Source organism: Tachypleus tridentatus, chromosome 11 (assembly GCF_004210375.1).
Source record: "Tachypleus tridentatus isolate NWPU-2018 chromosome 11, ASM421037v1, whole genome shotgun sequence".
Lineage (NCBI taxonomy): Eukaryota > Metazoa > Arthropoda > Merostomata > Xiphosura > Limulidae > Tachypleus > Tachypleus tridentatus.
The window spans coordinates 88,535,311-88,557,723 of record NC_134835.1 but is presented as its reverse complement, the minus strand read 5'-3'; the positions used below and the strand labels follow the sequence as shown (position 1 = coordinate 88,557,723).

The window sequence follows — 22,413 nt, the reverse complement described above, 5'->3', positions numbered from 1 at the left end:
GGAAAGACATAGTATTGGACAATATGAGGACAAAAAACACATCTTGATTGTACTGTTTGCAGCAATAGATACACAGCTGAATGGAAAAGAAAGCAGACTAATTATTTCTGCAAACAGTGCAATCTCCCCATGTGCTTTTTACCATGCCATGAGATATATCATAACCACAATAACTAGCGAAGCACTGCTGCACAAATTGTATACAATTTATAATAAATTGTGCTTTACATGGCACTTCTTCGTTGTGTATCAGGGTGTCTTCCTTTATTCCTGTTATTCTTATGTGTTGTATACAATTTATAATAAATTATTGTGCTTTACATGGCACTTCTTCATTGTGTATCAGTGTGTCTTCCTTTATTCCTGTTATTCTTATGTATTGAATTTAACATATATAGTATTGGGTACAATCACTGAACATTTCAGGGACTTTTGTTGAGTTATTGTCGAGATATCATGCTTTTAATACTGATACCGTAATTAGTTGAAGAATCAAACATATATATATTCAGTGCCATGCCAAACATTACAATATTTTATTCAGTGCCAAAAGGGTTAAAGAAAAACATGAAAAGTAGAAACTTGCAATTCTTGTTATCAATGCTTAACAGATCTGATTCCATTAGAGAGATCAAAAAATGTTTATGTCACAAGGTACCATAGCTTTTAGCCTTATAGAAGCCTTACAAAAAAATATTAAATACCAGAACTTTTACAGGAAGCAAGAAGTGAAAGAATATATACAAAAGTTAATTGGTTAATATCCATATATTCTGAGTTAATCAGTTTGCATATCTATGCCAATATTAACAAACAACTGACAAGAAACACTTACATTACAAACAATTCAACTAGCAGTTATGATTTTGATTTGGTAGAAGACCATAAAAGTACCAATTCTGTCAAAACAACTATGTGCAAAATTGAGTAATTCAAACATCATGTTGAGCCACAATTATGCTAATTAAGTAATAAAAAATGCCAACATTCTGGTCCTAGAAGCAACTTCTTGTCAGTTCCCAACTTGTCCTGGTATCCTACTATGCTTTAGATTCCAGAATGGCCATACTCCAAAGCTTCAACAACATTTGCAATACAAGCTTCCATGTAAGTAATTATTGCTATATCTACCTAGTCTAACAACATATCTAACAAATGATTCATTATGACTAAGGAAACAATAGTATTAAGAGTTAATTCTGTAAAAGATTTGACAAAGCTAATAGAAAAAAAAGTTATTAAGAGACATACTGGAAGGAAAGTATTAATCGAATTACATAAGCATAACTACGTTTGAAAGAATATCCCAAATTAATGTTGTTGATAATCTATTTGCCGTAGTTGTAATAATCATGAATCTTATAAAAGATATTAACAAGCATGTTGCTATTCAGAATTAAGAGTTTAATAGTTGAAAGTACCAAACTTTCAATCTATGTATATACATGGATAAACTGAATTAACCCTCTCACCATGGGCATCTTTTTCTGCACATCATGAGGTTTCAATGAGTTACATTCAAATTTTAATTAAACTATTTTCTTCTCATGGTATATGAATAAATTTGGTATAAAAAGGTGTCTAATAATTTAGTTCTTAATATTATATAATTTTAAGTTCTTAGTTTTATAAGACAGTATCAAAATAAATATTCTATTTCTCCTAATAAGATAATTCTTCCTCTAGGTATTTACAGGTATGAAATTTAATATATAAATTTCTCATTATAATGTTGTTACTAATCAGACACAATATAATTTTTATAGTCTTCAATCTCATTTGGTTACAGAGCCATCAAATAAATAATCGGACCCCTCTTGCCGCACACACCCGTAGCATACTCTCTTCAAAAAAATGCTAATAGTTCTCTCCAACTTGCAATACTATAGTATTTTCAACCAACAGAGAGCCAAGGTTTTAATCTATCAAATAACATGTTATTTTACATTATTTTTGTAAAGGAATTGTCAATTCTACTTTCAATTCAATCTTTATTCCTCCAGAAAACACATCAATGGTTTTAGATTAATTTTATCAATTGTTGTCACATGGTTATAAAGCCAGAAAATACAACTGGTTCTTTTTGTGATAGCTAAGGAACATTGTCTGCTTTTTCGCATGTTATTAATCTGTATTCTTTGGTGCATTATTTAATTAAATAAAAATTATTTAGTGCAGTAGTACCATTAGTATAAAAAGATAGGGCTGTCATTGAAAGTCAAAGGCACAACATAAAAAAAGAAGAGCCAGGTAAATACTTCATTTCTTGTTTTTCATGTGTATTACTTATGTTTATAAAATTAGAAACTTTTTTGTTAGATAAAATAAAAAGAAATAATAAATACAATTTCATGAGTTTTGCTTGCAATTAGTCCACACATTATGTAATTCTATAAAGTAGATGAGATCCATGTTTGCCAATTAATTTACAAATTCTTTGTTGGGAATATTAATTTAGACATAATTCAAAGGGCAATCAAAACAATAAAATTTAAGTATATATAGATGTATACTGTTAGGATTTTAAAGCTAATTAGGATAAATAAATGTAACTTGGGGTTACAGTTTGAAGCCATTCTAAAAAAAGAAAAGGAAATTTAATTTGAGGTTGGTAAAATATAGTCATTAGAGAGAGAGAGAAAAAGAAAGATAAAATATAAAGTTTTACTGAGAAAACATTTGAAATTTATTTTGGAGATTTTATAAATTCTGCAAAAACATTTTAGTTAAATGAAATGAAGAAATGTATTTTAGTCTTAATACGAAAATCACTTTGCACTCAGACTAATTATAATAAAGATTTAATATATTCATTGACAAATCTTTGGTAAAAATCCTTCAATAAAAATTCTGTTTTTATGTATAAAAAATTGTAATTATTACTGAATGGCTGCCAAATTTTGTGAAGATATACAAATCTTTGGTAAAAAATCCTTCAATAAAAATTCTGTTTTTATGTATAAAAAATTGTAATTATTACTGAATGGCTGCCAAATTTTGTGAAGATATGCATACTATGTTAAAAGTTCTAGTAAGGAAACAATAAAAGTACAAAATGTTTACAAAGTTGGTCAATTCAACACTCATACACAGAGAGAGAGAGAGAGAGAGATAAAACTAATTTTGTGTTTTGATAATCAGACTCTTAAGTGAATTTCTTTTTTCTAAATGTAAACTCTTGGACCTGATGGCATCTGTGCTTAACCCACAACTGCATAACCTGGTGATAAATTTATCTGTAACTTGTGCAAATTTGACCCAGAACAACAACTTCTAACAGCCATTGTTACAAACTTATCCTAGTTCTATTACCCATGGAGAACACAATACTCATCCATTGGGGACTGTATCACATTTTCAAGAACAAACTGGCTCAACTTTAACTTACATGAAGGTTTAAGTTTATTCAGTCTTATATCAGTGAAAATATGCTCTCCCATTGTGAAACTCCATACTGATTTCTCCAGTAGCTTAATATTGATGAAGCAAGGGTTCCTCCCTTTCTCCTCTAGGAAAAAATTGGAGGGAGGAATTTGTATAGATAACAATGATGGAGAGGTGCATGGACCAAACATAAACCTTACATATGCATAAGGTCTCCCCACCAGATGCATGAGCAGGTATATATTTGGTGGTGTTTTTTTTTTTATTTTTCAAGTGCAGAATGAGCTGTAAGAGAAAATATATAGATAGTGCCAAAGCAAGCAGTATTATGGAAATTTCAATCTAAACAGCAGACACAGAGAAAAAGCTGGTGCAGAGTTTTGGGAAGAACAGTATTTCTGAGTTCCATTCTGTCAAAACATGCATGCATATTGATGAAGATGGTTGTGAGGCCCACAAAAAAGGAGAAAGAAAGAAAATTATCTGTCAGAAAACCACTATGAATGTGAAGAGTGGAGAATGACAACTGGAGGTAAGCAAAATTCAGAATAGTGGAATTGCCCTGTGGCATAAGTAACAGATGATTACTGTGCAAAGGATCATCTGGATCTTTGCCTTATACAGGTTATGTTGAAAATTAGAGGAAAAAGAAGCCATGACAGATTTGATGGGAAGATACACAAAAAATAAAAAAAGGGTCATCATGTATAGAAGAATAAGTTAGGGTGTACAATCCAACTTGGCAAAGTTGAACGATATTACTTACAAGAGGAAGAGAAACCTCACAGTAAGACACAATATTGACAGGTGCCTAAAAGAGGGGCAGTACAAAAGAAATAACAATGAACAAACTATCCAAAACGGAGGTAATGCTACGTCAAAACAATCATACAGAGAAGAAAGGGAAGGGGGTTAAATGAAAAAACAACAACATCCAATCACTTTTGCAGGTCACCAAAAGTTTGGAAAGGAAGGAGTGTTCAGTGTAAATGTTTAACCTGTCCCTGTTGTAGACACTGCAAGATACGGTCAAAACAAAAATGATGGTGACAGCTCCTAGAAGCTATGAGGGTAAGAAATATGGTTAATACATACAGAAAGAGCTTCATCTTCCAGAGCTGTAAAGTCTGAGTTTACAGATAAGAAAAAGAATGGAGGGGAGTCAGAAAGGTGAAAATGACAAAATTTCTATGATGGGAGCATATCCAGTGAAAATTATCTACATGATGGACAGAATTTTATGTGGGAAGGGCATAGGTCTAGGTAAGGAAGCCAATATGTTATTATCAAGATCTCAACTCCCAAAACATGGTACACTAATAACAGAATGTAGTGGTCTTGGGCCCAAAAGAGAGTCTACAGCTAGGAGAACATAAAATCAAACATTTGACCATCAGGATGAAATGAAAGTGAGCAGACAAATCAGGATTTGAAGGAAATATCAGAAACATCAAACTGGATCATTCATTAAATAGGGAGGGTATGTACTCACTGCAAAGTGAGAAATCTGTTCACTGGAAACAGAATAAAACCAAAGTTAGATCAAATGGAATAAGCTGATGACCAGCTGTCAACTTACAATCTTTATGAGAGCAACAAACATATGGGAGTAAAAGAATTGTCATACAGTTTTTAAAACAGGTGATGTAGAGGATATAAGGACAGGAAAAACTCCTGAAAAAGCACCTTAGTAACCCTATGAGCTCTAACAAAAGGAGTCACAGGTGTAAAAGGTGGAAAAGCAGAGCTTCCACTCACAGCCAAGGTTTTGCTACAGACACAAATTACCAACATGACCTGCAATTACTAGCCAATCTTAGGATAGTAACAAGACAATAAAGAACAGGAAAGGGAGCAACCCTCACAGACCATATATGATGAGAAATCTGATTAGGCCCTCAGGATCCAAAGGAAAAGAAATCAAAGCGAACAGAAATTACTCCATCAGTTCCATAATTAAAGAATAACAAATATCCTCCAAAAATCACATCACAAAGAAAGAGTGCAATAGAAAGGTACTGGAGAGAAGAGTAACATAGGCAAATGTAAGAAAGTAAGGTAATCCAAGAAAATACATCCCAGAAGCAAAGAAACCAAGTTAATTGGGTCAAAATTTAATAAAATTAAAGGCTAGGTGAAAAATAAGTATGTAGTAGTTGCCCCAGTCAGAACCATAGTGGAAAGTCTCTAAAAGTAGATGAGGCATGATAAGAAATGAAGACAAGTAAATGGAGAGAAAACAGATGACCCTTAAGCTGAAAGAGATTCTAGTGATAAAGGCTTATGAAACATGGGAATCTAAGATTCAGCAAAAAATAACTGGAGAAAAAGGAAACACATATTTGTGGAATTCAAGCAGTGAAGGATGAAATTGGACTATCTTATCCTTGCTGAGAAGAGATAACAAGAAGAAAAAGCAGACATGGAAACAACAGCAATGAAAAATGACACAATGTGAAGCATGCCCAGTTGAGAAAAATGAAGTAAGTGGATGGGAATCCTGGGTTCAGGGTTAAAATGGAATTGAACACTTGGTTTACAATGACAGTAGTATCATTGACTGTCAAACTGCCTCCAATAGCCATTGCAGCATTGTATGGCTCCTGTTAAAAGAGTGTAAAAACCTCAAAAAATGTCAGAAACATGGAAACATGAAAGCATAAACCAAATGATATACAAAAATGATTTTGTGCTGGCTCTTGTTTCTAAAATAAGAGCAATACTGACCTTCACAAAATCCAGGAAGTTTTTTTTTTCATTTATTTATTTTGTAATAAAATGAGCCTGGTGTGTTGATTATACAAAAGCTTAATTACAATCTTGAAAAGTACTGTAACTTGAACATTGTGTAAAACAAAAATAGGACTTTGGCACTGTGAAAGAAATATAACACAGACAATGGAACGTGTGCCGAGAAAGTACAAATTAGTTTAAAAGAAACAAACTGAATATAATTCAAATTAAAGTTCTAACTGAAAAGTTCAAAATTTAGTACCTTTCTTTTACATCATGAAAAATAAGGAAAGATTACATTATAAATGGTAATGAAAGCATAAAAAAATTGAAAATTATTGAGCAAAAACATGTTTAAAGATAAGCAGTGCTGAGAAAAGAATGAGCCTTTATTCAAATGCTAGTGTTCAAGGAGAATGTCACTTTTTTAATAGAGAGCTATAGTCAAATGATGATTACATCACAGGTTGACACAATAAACTTTAACATCTGCATAGAGTTATGTTCAAAGCTTGTGATATGCACAAAAATGCTTCACAGCAGTGCAGAAGATGATAGCTGTTTTTTATGCTGAGGTAAGTAGTGTTTCTGAAATAATCAGTTATTTGAGAATTAGTGTTTGTGATTATTACTGTTTCATTATTTTAATTGAAATACTGGTAATATAAAGTTATTACAATTATTTTTTATTAAAGATATCAAGTTTAATTAGTATCACAATTCATAAAATAATTAACTGAGAGTAAACATACTCACCTGAAAATATATTTCTGATAGATATTAAACTTTTCACACAGGATAGCTTGATTCTTCACACATCTACCAATGAGAGATACATGCCACTTGAACTATCTACCCCTAAAAATTGCTTGTTAGGTGAACTGCATTTGTGCATGATAACATTGTCATGTGACAATAGCCTTCCACCAATAAGAGGGTGACAACCTCCTTGTACAGTAACTCCCACTAGGCACTAATGAGATGAAAAAGGAAGCTCACCAGAAGGTGGGGGTGTAAAGAGGAAAGTATCTATGAGACATACATTTTCAAATAAGGAAAAGGTTAACTTCTGACATAATGCTTTCCCCTCCACACCAAAAATAACTACAATCCCACACTGAAATGGTAAAGGGACTGATGCAAACATTAAACCTAGATAAGCTCCCTTCAAAAAGTGCTCAAAAGAAAGCCCAGGATATACTTTTAATCCAGAAGGAAGCAGAGGGAAAGGCAAAAAGGTTCTACATGTGACAGGGATTGGCAGAAATTTACCATGACCAACCAAGAACCTGCACACAAGTAATCACCAAAATAAAAAGTGCACTATGATTAGAATGTGATCAGACAACATGGTGTATGACTCACCTTGATTCAACTGGAAAAGAGGGGTGATAAACCCTTTCTGCTGCCTGAGGGGTGACCTACATTACACAGGCAGTGCTGTCACTCCCCTAATTCTAAAAATATTGTGCTGTACACAATCAATGAGGAACTCTCCAAGCTCCAACATTCCACTGGCTTGAAACTGATAAGTGACAAAGGTATCTTGTGTTTTACTTGAAGGTGGAGGAATATGCAATAGAAAGACACAGAAGTACCTAGGTGACTGCAAAGATTTATTTTTAAAAGTTGGCAAGTGCAAACCCAAGAAGTGGATAGTCACTTCCCTGGTGTTGGTTTTTTCCTTGATAGTCCATGAAGCAGTACAATATGAATCAGACAATTGGTAATTTTAATACCATGAGAATGCCTCAAGTGATCTTGTGGAACACTCCATCTCACTCATAGTTGGGCAATTGAGTTGAGTTCTTTCTATCACCACTGCCCCAGTGTGGATTTCAGAAAATAAGCCACCTGGTAGAATCTAACAAAAGCAAAAAGGATAATGAAAAAGAAAATGTAATTACCATTCTCAAAGTTGGTATGTAGTTTTACTGAAAAACAACTGGAGGGAGTCAAAAACTCCACAGGAAACAAAAAAGAGCTGGATGATGACGATAATATGAGAAGAAAGTGAGTAGATTCATCTCTGCACCAGTCTGAACAATCTCATCGAAGGGTTAGTGAAACTGAGAAACAAGAGAGTGAGACAATTTATTAATGTAAGGCAATTAAATATGAAAGCAACTGATGCCTTAGAGAAAGGCCCAATATAGATAGAAATATATAACTATGATGAAAGAGAGAGCAGGAAACATCAATGTTAAATGCTGGAAATCACAGGCAAAAAACAAAAAGAGAAGAAAATAGAGTTTCAGAGAAATAAGGTATAATAAACCCAAAGCCAATCCAACTTGAATTTAGCACATATAAAAGGAGTGTAAACCACAAAAAATGTCCCAGTTAAACATGCAAGTATGATGAGGAGGTTGGTGAAGAAGAAAGGATTGGAACACAATGGAGAGGACAAAGGAAGAAAAATCTGACAAGTAATAACAATGGTGGTAATCAATATCCATGGTTGAACTGTCAAGTAAAAAAGGCCAAAATGTGGGCCACAGTAGGATGCCCTAGAAAAAGGTAGAGGCTAACAAATAACAGAGTTGAAGGATGACAGTAACAAAATAAGAAATTGGTTACAAAATAATAGAGCCCAGCTTTGTCAGCAATGGACACAACTCCTAAGTAAAATAGACATGGCTAAAAGCAAGAGAGAGTAGGAATGAGGTAGATGAAAAGGAGGAGGCCTGGATGCCAACTGATGAAGCAGAGAAAATAATGGTTGTGCCAGCCAAAAAGCTGATACCAACAAGACCCAACAAAGAGTGTCAGGTATGAAAGCAAAGACAGAGAGAAAAGAGGAATTGGAGGATAAGCATACGGTAAAAGGTGAGAACAGTTCTGGCTGAGCACATCAACCTCCACAGTTAAAGAATGAGGAACTGGGAACCCAAAAAAGGAAAGTTTAGTATTGAGTGCTGTGAAGGCATTGATGATAAAAATGCTAAACTGTGAGCAAATCCAACAAAAATCCTAAGGATGGAGAGATCTCTCAGTGGTTAGAGCCTTATGTGGTTGAGAAAGATGATCCTGGCAAATGACAAACTGAGATGATCTCAATGAGAATTAAGTCCATAATAGCAGGTCCAATGCATGAAAGCAAAGAATCCTGGAATGAATAACTTTCTAATGGTTTATATAAGAAATGACTGTAGAATTGTTGAGGTAGATCATGACCAGAAAAGAATATGTAAAGGGGCAGCAAAGGGATGGATGACTATCATCATGCTGGCACAAATGAATGGCTACGATAAATCCTTGAGATGTAGAGAAGAGAGATGCATTAACAAGGATAACAGAACTAAGAAAGGTTCCAGTGATGCTGCAATTTCCACTGGATGAGACATCTTAAACGAAAGAGTGATTCAAAGTAAGTCAGAGTTCCTAAAAGCAAAATAAACTAGTGTGCAGGGTGTAAAACAGAAGCATAAATCTTGATAAGAAAGCAATCCATTGCTTGTGCTTGTAAGTGAAGTAGTGAAGACTGAGCCTGCCCAAGATGGGAGTCACAGAACAAGCCCAGATACCAAATATAGGGAGAATATGAGAAAAGACTTTGAAGGCTTGACATGCTAACCCAGCCAAGGAGTTTCCTGTAACAGAATACAAATGTGAGAAAGGAGACTCAAAATGGGGTAAGGAGTCAATCATCTATGTGATATTGGAACCTTTACTCTAACCTGTGAACAAAGCAGGTAAATGCCTCCAAAACTTAACTATCTCCACACAGGCTTGGTTAGTTTGACCAATTATGTGACATTTTTGTATTCCTATAAAGTCTTTACAGATTTGATACTACAAACTTCTGATATTATGTGTTAATGTGTACATCTGGCATGAAATTTGGCAATCTTTCAGTAAACATTATAAGCCAAATTTTTTAATGAAATATTTTTAATAAACTAAAAAAAAAGATTTGTCCTTCAATATATTGAATATTTGTTTTGAATAGTCCATGTACAAAATGATTTGCATGTTAAGATTAAAAACACTTTTGCTTCATCTTAAAAATCTCTAAAACCTCCTAAATACAATGCAAATCTGGTGTGAAACAACATTCATTTATCTTAAGTTGCATTAAACTTAAAACACTATACCTTTATTGTCCTTTTGATTACCCTTTGAACCATGGCTAACTACTACTTGCACCATTATAAGTTGTAAACTACTTGGGATAAACTGTAGAATTACATTACCAAGTGAAACTCTGAGATGATTGCATACATGCCTCATGAAACATTATCATATTATTAAGTAATTTACATAATCTTACTTTAACTAACCTAAAGAGACCTATATTTTACATTTTAGTTGCTTTTATAAGAGTGAATAAAGAATAAACATGAAAAACAATAAATAGAGTACTTACCCAAGTATTATTTTTTTCTTGCTCTTGATTGTTGATGATACTTTTTTATACTACTTTTTTTTTTACACTAATGATAGTAATGTATCAAACAACTTATTTATCATATAATGTCCAAAGAATGTAGAATAACAGCACTCTAAAAGCAGACAATTTCCTCTAACAAATTCCATTTTTCTGGCTTCTAACTATGCAACAAAAGCTGTTACAAATTCATCCAAACAAGCCATTGCAATATTCCTGAAAACCAAAGATGAATTACAAACAAAACTGATGCTTATATATTCAGAACACAATGTAATACAGTACATCATTTGATAGATAAAAACCTTGACTTTCTATTGGTTATAGGTAATATATATTTAAATGTAAGAGAGAATTATTAACAAATCTTAAACAAGAGGATTGTGACAAGTAGGTGTGGCAGAAGGGGTCTAATTTTCTATTTGATAGTTCTATAACCAAACAAGCTTGAAGATTGTAAAAATTATTGCTTGCATGAGCAATGACAATTTTATAGTGAGTTTTATACATGTAATTTATAGTTTCTTGGTAAGGTGGGGTATAAATAAAGATGAGAAGATACCTAGAGAAAATGTGTCACTACATGAAATTCAGGATGTTTTTGGTCAAAAGATCTGAGATCACATCCTCAGAGCTTTAAAAAGGAGGAAGAAAAAAATAAGAAATGACAAAGTAGAGGAGGTTGAAGAGAAGTGGAGAGATTGTCTGTGGGTAAGAACCTGAATAACTCATCCACTGGACCAAAGGCTCATAAAAAGAGAGACAGATGGATATCCATGAAGCTAAACTCAACAAAGTAATCATTAACAAGATAAGCAAAGATCCTGTCAATGGGAAATGAGAAAATAGGAAGTAGAAATAGACTAGGAAATTAGAATAGGAAGTGGAGATTTTGATTCAACAGGCCTAGGAAGAAGAATAGAATGGCAATGTTGAGAAAGATGAAAAACCATAGTAGACAATGAGAACTGATACTAAGCCACCTCATTTGGGGCCTCCAGTGACTCAGAAATATCCCTGAAGACATTATAAAGGCAAAGAAATGAAGTAAAGTGGGAGGCAGGCATATATCAGCTCGTAAAGTGTTCTGTCCTAACAAGCCCCAAAAGAAGAAGAACCAAATCCAAAAAGATAGAGCAAATGCAGTAGAATGGGAGAAAATGGTAAAGACAAACCTATCCAGAAAACCCTCCCCCATACCACAATGAGGTGAATCCATAAAAAGGTGAAGCAATGAGAAGTAATGCAGGAGGTTGATAAGAAAGAGGAAAAGATGTGAAATTAAGCACTAAAGAAAAAGGAATAAAAGTTAATGGGACCACCACCTAAGTAGGTAAAATGAGTTTCCAAAGACTGGCAATTGAAAAATGGAAATGAAGAATGGCTGTAAGCCAGGATGAAAAGAGTCGAGTAGATGAGTAGAATGAGGCATAGTAGTATGGGTTTTACAGTTGTTTAAGAAACGAGCCTGCGTGGACACTAATTTAGGTACAAGAGGAAAAACAAAGAATAAACAGAAAAGAATATATCAACAAAATCATGTCAAGGAAGAGATTAGGATTTTCCTACACAGATAAAATTGTGCTTGGAGCAATAACTTGGTGGGGGAGAATATCCAGTCAAATCACAATGCTGATCATGTTCAAACTGGAGAGAAGGGAGGACCACTGTGCATAAAGTAACCCACAACACTATCACATCCTCTACAGGTTTTTACCTAAGTAACCACAATAGGCACAGGTCCCTTGTTAGGACCATCATTATCATCATCATCATGGTACAAAGAGGAAGTTACTGTCAGTTGAAAATTCATAATAGGTAAGCAGAATTTCTTTTCCCTTAACAATAAAAGAAACCTGCAAAACTTTCAAAAAATATACATTTCATAAACTATTAAAAACTCACCTAAGTTTTTAATAATTTTAAAACACACTGGTTCTAGACAATGCCAAAGAAAAGAATGAAATTACTTTGACTGAAAGTGGTTAGGGAAAGTTATTGTGCAAGGAGACTGTGTCACTCTCTTATTGGTCGCATAGTTCAAATTAGAGACCTGAATTTAAAGTGGGAAATCACTGAAGATTAGTGGCATGCAAATCTCAGAGATGTATGTGGAATTAAAGTATTATTCTCTTGATCAGTAAAAATTAAAATAATTCATGAAATGGATATATCCAAAGCTTCCTCCAAACTTCAGAGTTTCAGGATCCAAACAACACTTTATTTAAAACCTTTGACAATCAAATCAAAGTTAGGGGCCCATGTGTTGATTGCTACAAGACAGCATTTCAGCTTTTAAAGCCAAGAATGGAGTGCTACTTTGTATTTAGTGATGGTGATAACTTCCACTAAGGGGCATTGTGGTCTAACATCATGATATATTTGACCTGAGAACAATTCACATTTTCATTTATTAATATTTTTAATACATAAGGTGAAAGGTACTTTTTAATTTTTCCTTTCTAAGAAAATTGTATGTTGTGCACTTGGTGTGGCATGGCAAAGGATGAATATTTACTGAATATTTTCACTATAAATTTAAACAATATTTTTAAATGCTGCTGTACCTTTATTTGTATTTTGTGGAGTGATAAGATTATATAAAAAAAAACAGCAGAAAGAGTAGCCCATAGATAAAACTTAAATAATAGAAACAAAAGACTGATAAATATAAAATAGTACAAGTTGATAAATGAATATACATAACCGAGATAAATAAATACACTTCTGTTGATGAAGCATGAACTTATATATTATAAAGACTATGATTTAAATAGGAGATTTATTCCATGCAAACTAACATTTGATAATGAAACTAACTTCAGTTAGAAAGGAAATTTCAAATATTAACATTCTTGTTAACCAATAAATACTGGTCAGAGACTGTTTTAAAAGCCAGTTGACTGAAAGAGACAGAAGCAGTGAGTCAATCAGAAGTAGAAAGAATCTTTCTTTTGTTGAGAATTGTGGGATGGAATGTAAACAGAAATAACTGGCTGTAGGCTCTTCCTATTTTACTATTACAAATGCAAAGCATGCCAAACAGTAATGTTATAAAAGGAATTATACTGCTTTTAGTGGCTGAGAATTAATGTACTAGCACTTCATAAAAAAATAAAGCTAGACAATTTTTTACAGTAAAGTATGTATTAAGGAAAACACCTATATAATGAAATATATGTTTTGAAAGAATCTGAGAAAAAAGCCACAGGGAAGGTGTTAATTTTAGACTACAAGCATCACATTCAAACAAGATGTCACTTTACTAACAGAAACTAGACATCACATGAAAAACATATGTTTCACGAATAAAAATACACTGAAAAGAAATGATATAAATGATATATGTATGCTGTCTTTTATAAATAGTTATCAGTGCAAAAAGCATCATTATTCAGGTTTAAGTTACAGTTCATACTGTGCATTAGGAGAAAATTCATAAAGTGACACAATGCTCTGCCATTCTTCAATAAGTAGCCATTAGCAAGTGATCAAAAAGCATTTATTTAAATGAAATTTTGACAAACTATAAGACAAATTACAGTAAACACGTTAATATTTTCCTAAATTAAAATGTATTTCCAATAATACTTACTTCCACTGAATTTATAGCTATTACTTGACCACCAGGGCTTCTTCTTTGCCCATCTAAGCATTGGTCTGATTGTTTCCTCCCTTGCTCAAGTCTTTTATACCACACTTAACTGCCCTTGCCAATATCTGTCTTGTGATACTCTCCATCTACATCAATGTGCCCTCTATTCTGAAACTGCATATAAACACCTCATTTAGATAATTTTACCACTTTTTGAGACTGACACTATCCCACTCTCTAATGCTAGTTTTTAGTGGGAAGTAAGAGTGGGAGAATATCAGAGTAGTTAAGTATTATTGGAAATACATTTTCAATTTAGAAAAATTATAACTTCCAAAGCATACCTCTGTTGACACTTGTAGCTAAATCTCACATTGAGAAGGCAGAGGGACCAGTGAGGGAATTATCCATACAGAAAGTGTCTACAGATATCATGGGTGTACCAATATAAAATTGGTACCTGAGTGGGGGAATCACACTTACTTCTTGTATCAAGGGTGGAAATGTATATTAGCCAGGCCCAACCAGATAATCATGGTTCCACTACTCATGAATGGAAATTAAGTTGTCTTGGTCCTTATATCCCACATTGGTGGCTAGAGAAATTGGACTACAACATTGTATACATGTATAAATATTTCTGATTGAATTTCAACCTGTACTCACAGTGATTCATTCCAAACTACCAAAATCATGAAGAGAAAGCAAGCAACACTGACAAGGACAAACCTTCTCTTCCACCTGAAGAAGCCTAAAAGGCAACACCCAAGCTCATAATCATGGAATCAAGTGTGGTGTACTCAAACAAGGTAACAGGATTCATCCAATCTAGAATTATGAGCATTGATCTTCACTCCCCACCCAAATGGGTAAGATTACTCCATTTGCCCCCAATATTATGGGGAGGATCTAAAACAACTGTGCACAACCAAGAAACCAGGATGGAACCACTTCACATTTGTAATTTTGAGGAGATAGTGAACCCCCTTCCATGAACAATGTTCTGAACAGACACTGATAAAAAAGAACACAACCACGATTAAAATCTGACTGTATAAAGAGAGAAAGAGTGAGCAGATTAATGAGGAAGAAGGACTGAGCTCATCATTCCAGAGTGTTGGGTAGAAGAACTGGTCTGAGAACATAGTGAGAATGAGAAGGTTTGCAGACATATAGCACAAATCATTCTGACCAGTATGTCCATAGGTTAGCAGCTATGAAAAATAAACCTGCAGGTACCCTTTTGAATACATGACACATAAGAGTCAAGTCACAAACAGGTGTAGAGAAAGAATGCATAATCTACCTGATAGATAAATGGAATACCCATTTTGGACCAATTATCCAAAATTGATATGAAAAATCTGAAGAATAATGGGGACTCAAAAATATATAGTCATGATAATCAAACAGTAGTTGATAAAGCTGCCATAAACAATGTTGACTGTGGAAGATACAAAAATCTCTGTTAATGAAGTCAATGAATCAAGTCAAAAAAAGAGTTATTGTTGACATTACTGATTGAAAAGCATTCAAACACCTCTTAATACAACATTGCCAATATTAATATCATAACTGTTGATAAAAGTGTCTTTTGGAATAAGCAGAAACTGAGACAGATACGTGGAAAGTGTATAAATTAAACCCCAATGCCATAAGAAAGACAGTGCAGCTTCTAAAGTCAGATCACGACTGCCTCCACACCTTAGTCTAAAAAAGAAATGGAAGAATTAAACATACCAGAAGAAAATGCAGAAGTAGAAACCAGAGTGTAACAGCCAATCTGGTACTATCAACAACATCTGACAATGGTTTGGTACAAATCATATTTCTTACCTTGGGTAACATATGGAGAGGAGAGAAAGTTAAAAGTAGTAATCCTGTCCTATCCAAATGCAAAGCTGCTATTGCCAAAGCCTAAAGATGAGGCACTGGAGACTAAATTACCAGTAGCTAGGTGTTCCTGTGAGAGGTCAACTCACCAATTAGAGTTTCGAAATAAGAGCCAATTTCTATGGATTGAGATACTGGACCTGCTGGTACAGGCACCATCTGTGAAACATGCAAAGCTAGAAGGATGATAAGATAGGACTAATGACAAGAAAGGACATTCAGAATTTGAAAATAAGGAGATCTATACTGCCTGCCTCATTGACAGAAATATAAGACACCATCATGTAATAGAGTGAAGCCTGATGATTTACCTCTTAAAAAGACTAGACCACAAGGCATTGCCTATGGAAGAGCAAGAAGGATGAAAACATTGTGTAGGAAATACTTGTCATTTGTGCATAGATACTGGAATTCCTGACAGTTGGTATATTCACCTTATCCCTGAAGTAAAGCATTCATAAAGAGATGAAACAGGATGGGAGACAGCTAAGCATGACTGAGAGACAAAATGAAAAATAAAAATACCCAGACTGATGACATACTGCATTGGAGAAAGAACAGATGTCACAATCTTGAACAAGAAGTCTGCCTGGGATGTATCTGAAAGGAAAATCAAAATGCAATGGTGCCAGCAGTAACCAATCATCCACAGAATGTTGTGTGCACAGTACAATGGAAAGAAGAGGACGAAAGGAGAAAAATACTTGTACAATACTGCAGAACCCATGTGAAGCCTATGTGAGTTTAAAGAGAAAAACCCAGACATGTAGTACCTGACCTTTGTGCACCACAAACATCAAGACTGGTGAAATTCCATGCTTAGGCAAAGTGTAGATGGGAGCCTATTACAACCAACTTAAAACTCTACAATCCCAGTAAAAAATCAACAAATATTGAGGAATGATTACCTTGTGAGCCCTGGAGAATCTAGGCATTGATACAGATAAGGAAGATCAATGACTGGTCAGTAACTTACAGAAATATAAACTCAGAAGAACTAGCCTGTCTCTCTCACTACCACTCTGACTAACAAAGCTCAGATAACTCTGAGATAACTAAGTTCCAAACCCTGAAGAACTACAGGAGATTGAAACCCTAAAGGTTGGATGAATAAAAGTGGGAAAGATGTTAACTAAACAACCATGACCCAAGAACCTGCAGCATTCCTAGACCCATGATTAAGGTTACCACACATTCAAAAATTCTTGAAACTGAGTCCCCACATCTCCTGAAGGTATACAATAATCACCAAAACTACTAGAAATCCAGCTAAGAAGTGGAAACTTTAGATACAGACAGAAAATATTCTGAGTACCGATAAACTGAGGGGCTGATGTTAAAACTCACAAAGAGAAAAGGAACTATGATCCCCTGTAGAAGCCAACAAAATTCAAGATTCCAACAGTAACTGGGAGCAACGTAAAACCGAAAATTGAACCAATCATGCATACTAACAAGGAATCCAACTCAACCTCATTGAAACTGGTGATCTTCAAAGTCTTCTTAGAAAGTGAAGTGAAACAAAATGATGAATTTGAACTGTAAATCCATAGACTTACTCTATCCCATCAGGGAATATAGACCAATATGAATACTACAAACTCTGCTTTGGAACCCCAAAATTCAAGAAGCAGATGTATTATTTGAGAGTCAGAAAAATGCTTCCACTTGGTGGTGGGTAAGCAATATCACAAAGTTCCAATAACATGTCAGATAAGGCCTAATTGTCCCTTTATGTAACTAAGTTGTAAATATTTCAGCATTAAAACTAAAAATTTGCTCCAAGACATTTCAACCATAAAATAAGATGCATGCTCTATAGCAACTGAGAAAAATGTTGATTATCATTGATTGGAACAGCATTTGAGGCAAAGTATGTTGTTTTGCTATAGCAAAGCAACTTTCAGCTACCAGCCATATCCACACTAATGAACTCCAAAAATCATCGCTGCAAGTCCGTAAACTTAGCACTGTCCCACACAGGGGTTTGAAATCAAACAGACTAAAATAAGACACAGGAAAAAGCAAATCTAAAGTCTCTCCAAAATGTCATTGATCACTGTCAATTGCAGCCTTAAAGCACAACCACAGATTCAAATATTTATCTCCATCTCACTACAAATAAAATCACTGACAGTTTGTTTTGCAATGCTAGATATCAGAGGTGGTATAGGAAAGATCCAATCTGCCTTCCTGCCAGAAATAATTATCTGGAAATTCATATTGTAATTGACTTGCCAACTGGGAGGAAAAAATAATTATTATTATTACAAAAATCAACCAGATAACACAATAACATTCAAAGTATTTCTGAACAATCACAATACTGGGAAACTCATTAACGATGCTTTGTTGACAAAAAGTGATCAAATTATCTGAATAATGTAATTGTTTCCAGTACCAGAATAGAGGGCACAATGATGCAGGTGGAGAGTATCACAAGACAAATATCACCAAGGTCAAATGAGGGGGTTATAAAAGACCAGAGCAAGCAAGAAAAAAATCAGACCAATTATTAGATAGGCAAAGAAGAAATCCTGGCAGTTAAATAATAGCCACAAGTATCAGCAGAAGTCAGTATGTTTTGGAAATTCGTGGAGCTGGAGATCAAATCTATGTCATCAGCGTAGCTATATATGGAAGTGATATCTGTTGTATTTATAGAACAATAAAAATAAAGTATCTTTTTCCACATTAATACATGCATGTGTAGTTTATTAAAAGTTATGACTAAACAAGTATCAGCTAAAGACCACTTCTTGTGGTGCCAGTAAAATAATTAGTAGTTGGTCACTGTGAACAGAAATGTTTTTCCTAATGGAAAGACCAAAGTATACGTGTTTTAGAATTTCTGTGTATCTGTTGAACAAATAAAGAGTATTTTTGGGTGTCAAAGACACATGTGCATTAAAAAATGAAATTCTGGTAGCTAATTATAATTCTACTATTAATTGGATGGTATACCTTTTTTAAATCTGCAATTTTTTTAAAGTTCAATAATATAAACAGAAATATTCTAATAATGAAAATAAAACTGTACCATTGAAGTTTATGTTAACCTATGAAATACATTTGACTTACCCTTCTTTTTTATTGCTGGCACTGAGCTTTGTAATGACTGAGAAGAATGTGTTAAAGGTGATGAGGATGAGTTAAGGGTAGTGCTGTTTTGAAAAGTAGCCATTGCCACAATTTTCTGTTTATGAATACATAATTTAGTAGCATAATTCCAACAAGAGTCTGTAAGAGACCAAGGTTTTGACTGTACATCTTGATCGAAGTTAAAAACCTTACTTGGAACAACAGGACACTTTAGCCCACACTTACAAGTTCCATCAGTTTGAAGGTACTTAACAACATCAGACACAGAAGTCAACTGGCAATCACTGGGGCTGAAAAAAAATAAAGTAACTGTAATATTTATCAATTAAGTTTGAATTAATAAGTTTATGTTGTATAAAAATAAAATAAAAATAATACAAACATTTCCAGTAATGATAACTTACTGGAATAATGCCAAGTGGAAAGCTTTTATTACATTTTAATAAAATGATATACCATAATTGCAGTGAATAAAAAAATATATGTTCAAAAATGCAATAAAAACTAAATTATTTTACTCCACTTGAAAGTTGCTAATTCTAGTTCCAAGATAAATATCATGTTTCTTCACATTTTAAACATTTTTTGGTTTTAGCTGGCCTTCTCTGGAATAATGCTCCATGTATTTGACAAAATAAGATGTCCTAGTTATCTCATCAATTTTAAGATGATGTTCTGAAATGTCCAGCAACAACCAGGATGAATTCAATCAAAATAATGACTTGAAAAACTTTCTTCAATCTAGTACTTCTACTTTGCTTCAATATGATTAGCATGCTTTATGTTGAATGGCACTGATGAATTCATTATAAACAAATGAAATGACGATGCACTGAGAACTTCTGGGTGGGACAACTAAAGCAGTTGCACTATATTGTTTTTTATAATAATTTATTCTTTCTTCACACTTTACTTCAAAACATAGCATGTGAAACCAAATAAGTAACTTCCAAGGAAATGGAAGCAACATTTATTTAAGAGTGACAATTATTATGATTTATCTATGGTAAATATCTCAGTATTGTGAATACTAGATCTTCTAGGCAGACAGTAACCTTGGTTATAACTCCATCTTTTACATTTGTGAAATAACATTAAACATTTTTTTACTAGAAATTATATTTCATATAGATACTCAGATCTTCACTTAATTAATATTTTGTGTTACTGTTGAAAAGTTTTTATGTACATTCCAAGCCTTTGAATAAAAATCCCACCTCTACCAGTAAAAAAGTGTACCATACCACTCTAATCAGCAATCAATGTTAGTCTACCCTTCGACTAATAGAATGATGACACACTCTCCATGCACAGCATTCCCCATGAGCACTTTGTATGTAACTAAAACTCATTCCTAATAAGTTAAAAGACACACACTAGAAGCAAGAAAAAAAAGGCAAGGGGTTACGTGGAGTAGTAAGTATATATCTGAAATATATTTTCATGTAAGGAAAGTGTTTAACTTCAAAAAGGCTACTCATCTACTCACAGAGCAAATAGGTAAAATCTTACATTGAACAGATGGTAGAGGGATCAATGCAGAGACATAAGTTACAAAAACAAGCTCCTTACTGAGAATACAGCAACAAAAAGTGTGTACTACACAATGGGGAATGAAACTTAGAACCTAGTGGGAGCATCACTCAAGGGGAGACCACAGCTGCATCAAACAGGGAATATTCTTTAATCAAAAGATATGATAAATAAAACATTTTGTATAGTACTGAAGTGTTATAAAGCTGAGTGAAATGTAAAATTGTTGTTCAACTAACCTTTAACCCTTTGAACTCCAGGATTCCCACCCTTTCAATACCATGACCCTGGGCTTCCCTGGCAATTTTTGACCATTATGGAAAACGTTTATTTTTAATTTGAAAACTAGAAAATCTTACAAAGTGACTTCCCAAAATGTTATAACACATAATTTTGGGTCTATAATACAAAATAGCAAATTTACTTATTCATGACATTTCTCATAGTGTACCATCACTGATACTACAGTTCAGTGATGGATTTCTAGAATTGGACTTTGGAATGATATGTCTTAAAACAGTCCTTATTGCCAGATCCAATGCACAGGAACACCTCACATGATTTATACCAGTAAACTGTTTTAGTAAGTTCAGGCAAGTCCATGGCTTCTGGATTCCCTCTCTTTGACTGCTTGTATTTCTCCATGCAGATAACACATCTGTTGTTTGAAGTTGCTCCTTGTGGTAGCTCAGGTAGGTGTACTGGGACATTTAGTTCATTCAGCAGGTGTGTCTCATCTCAGCCAAATTTTTAAAGTGACATTGGGACCTGTGCATGACAATATGTCCCCACTAATTCATGAAAATTTGTCAATAAACATACAAAAGGTATGAACAAGCTATACAGGTTCCTTGTGTGGTTTGTAACAGTTTTGTATGACATAGGCACACCAGACAAACAATTTCACTATACGTCATCTTGGCCACTTGTAATGGCATCTGCATTTTTCCAGCTTCATCATCTGGTCATTTTTGTTGGTATCAGCCATATAGGTATTATGGGCCTTCACTAAAGCTAGGCATGGCACTGACATTCATGTTCCTTGGTGTCATAGCGCAATACTGTTACATCAGCATCACTTATATACTTTGTTGCCAAAAAGTAAATTGCCTTTTTGTCACACCACACAACAGCAACTGTATTACCATTGTACAACAATGAATCAGAACTACAGTCCATCATTTTTTGACAAGTTCCTTAGGAAATTTCTTCCTGTTGGTCAAAGCTGTACCACACAATCATGTACCTTGTTTCTCCAGCAAATACTCTGCAACATTTACATAAGTGTAAAATCTATCAGTAAATATGCAGTACTGTCTCCAATGGCTAATTCACATCAACTTTCCCCACATACACCTCTGCATTCACAATGTATTATTTTTAAACCCCACTTGATCTGTTTGTCTTTGATATATTGCTTTACGTTCAGTGCATTTTTTGTAGTTATTTTTCCTTCATCCAGTGACAGTTCACAGTCTGCCATATAGTATCATTGAAAGTTAGTCACAATGATGTAAAAAATTAGTCTGTTCTTGTATATTTTGTCCAACTTGTGAACATTTGGATCTCTTTTATTTACACAATCCAACAATATCCAGATAGCTAGAAACTGATCTTGAGTGAAACCTTACTGAATCCAGGTGTAGTTGTAATCCAGCTATCCTTCTTCTTCCAGTACATCTCATACCTATCTTTGTAGATCAGCTCTCCATGGCAATTCAACACCCAGAAAAAAACTTTTAGTTCAGGAACAGTAACCAGATCAAACAATTTTGAATAGTTG

At 34.0% G+C, this 22,413-nt stretch overlaps 1 pseudogene across 1 annotated transcript in view; it reads right to left on the bottom strand.

Annotated features, from left to right (window-relative positions):
• The window catches only part of LOC143232714 (uncharacterized), a 70,905-nt pseudogene that overhangs the window by 25,181 nt on the left and 23,311 nt on the right, over positions 1 to 22,413 (bottom strand). The window contains exon 3 of the transcript XR_013017689.1: positions 19,077 to 19,387. The product of XR_013017689.1 is annotated as an uncharacterized LOC143232714 (transcript). The remainder of the gene's footprint in view (positions 1 to 19,076; positions 19,388 to 22,413) is intronic.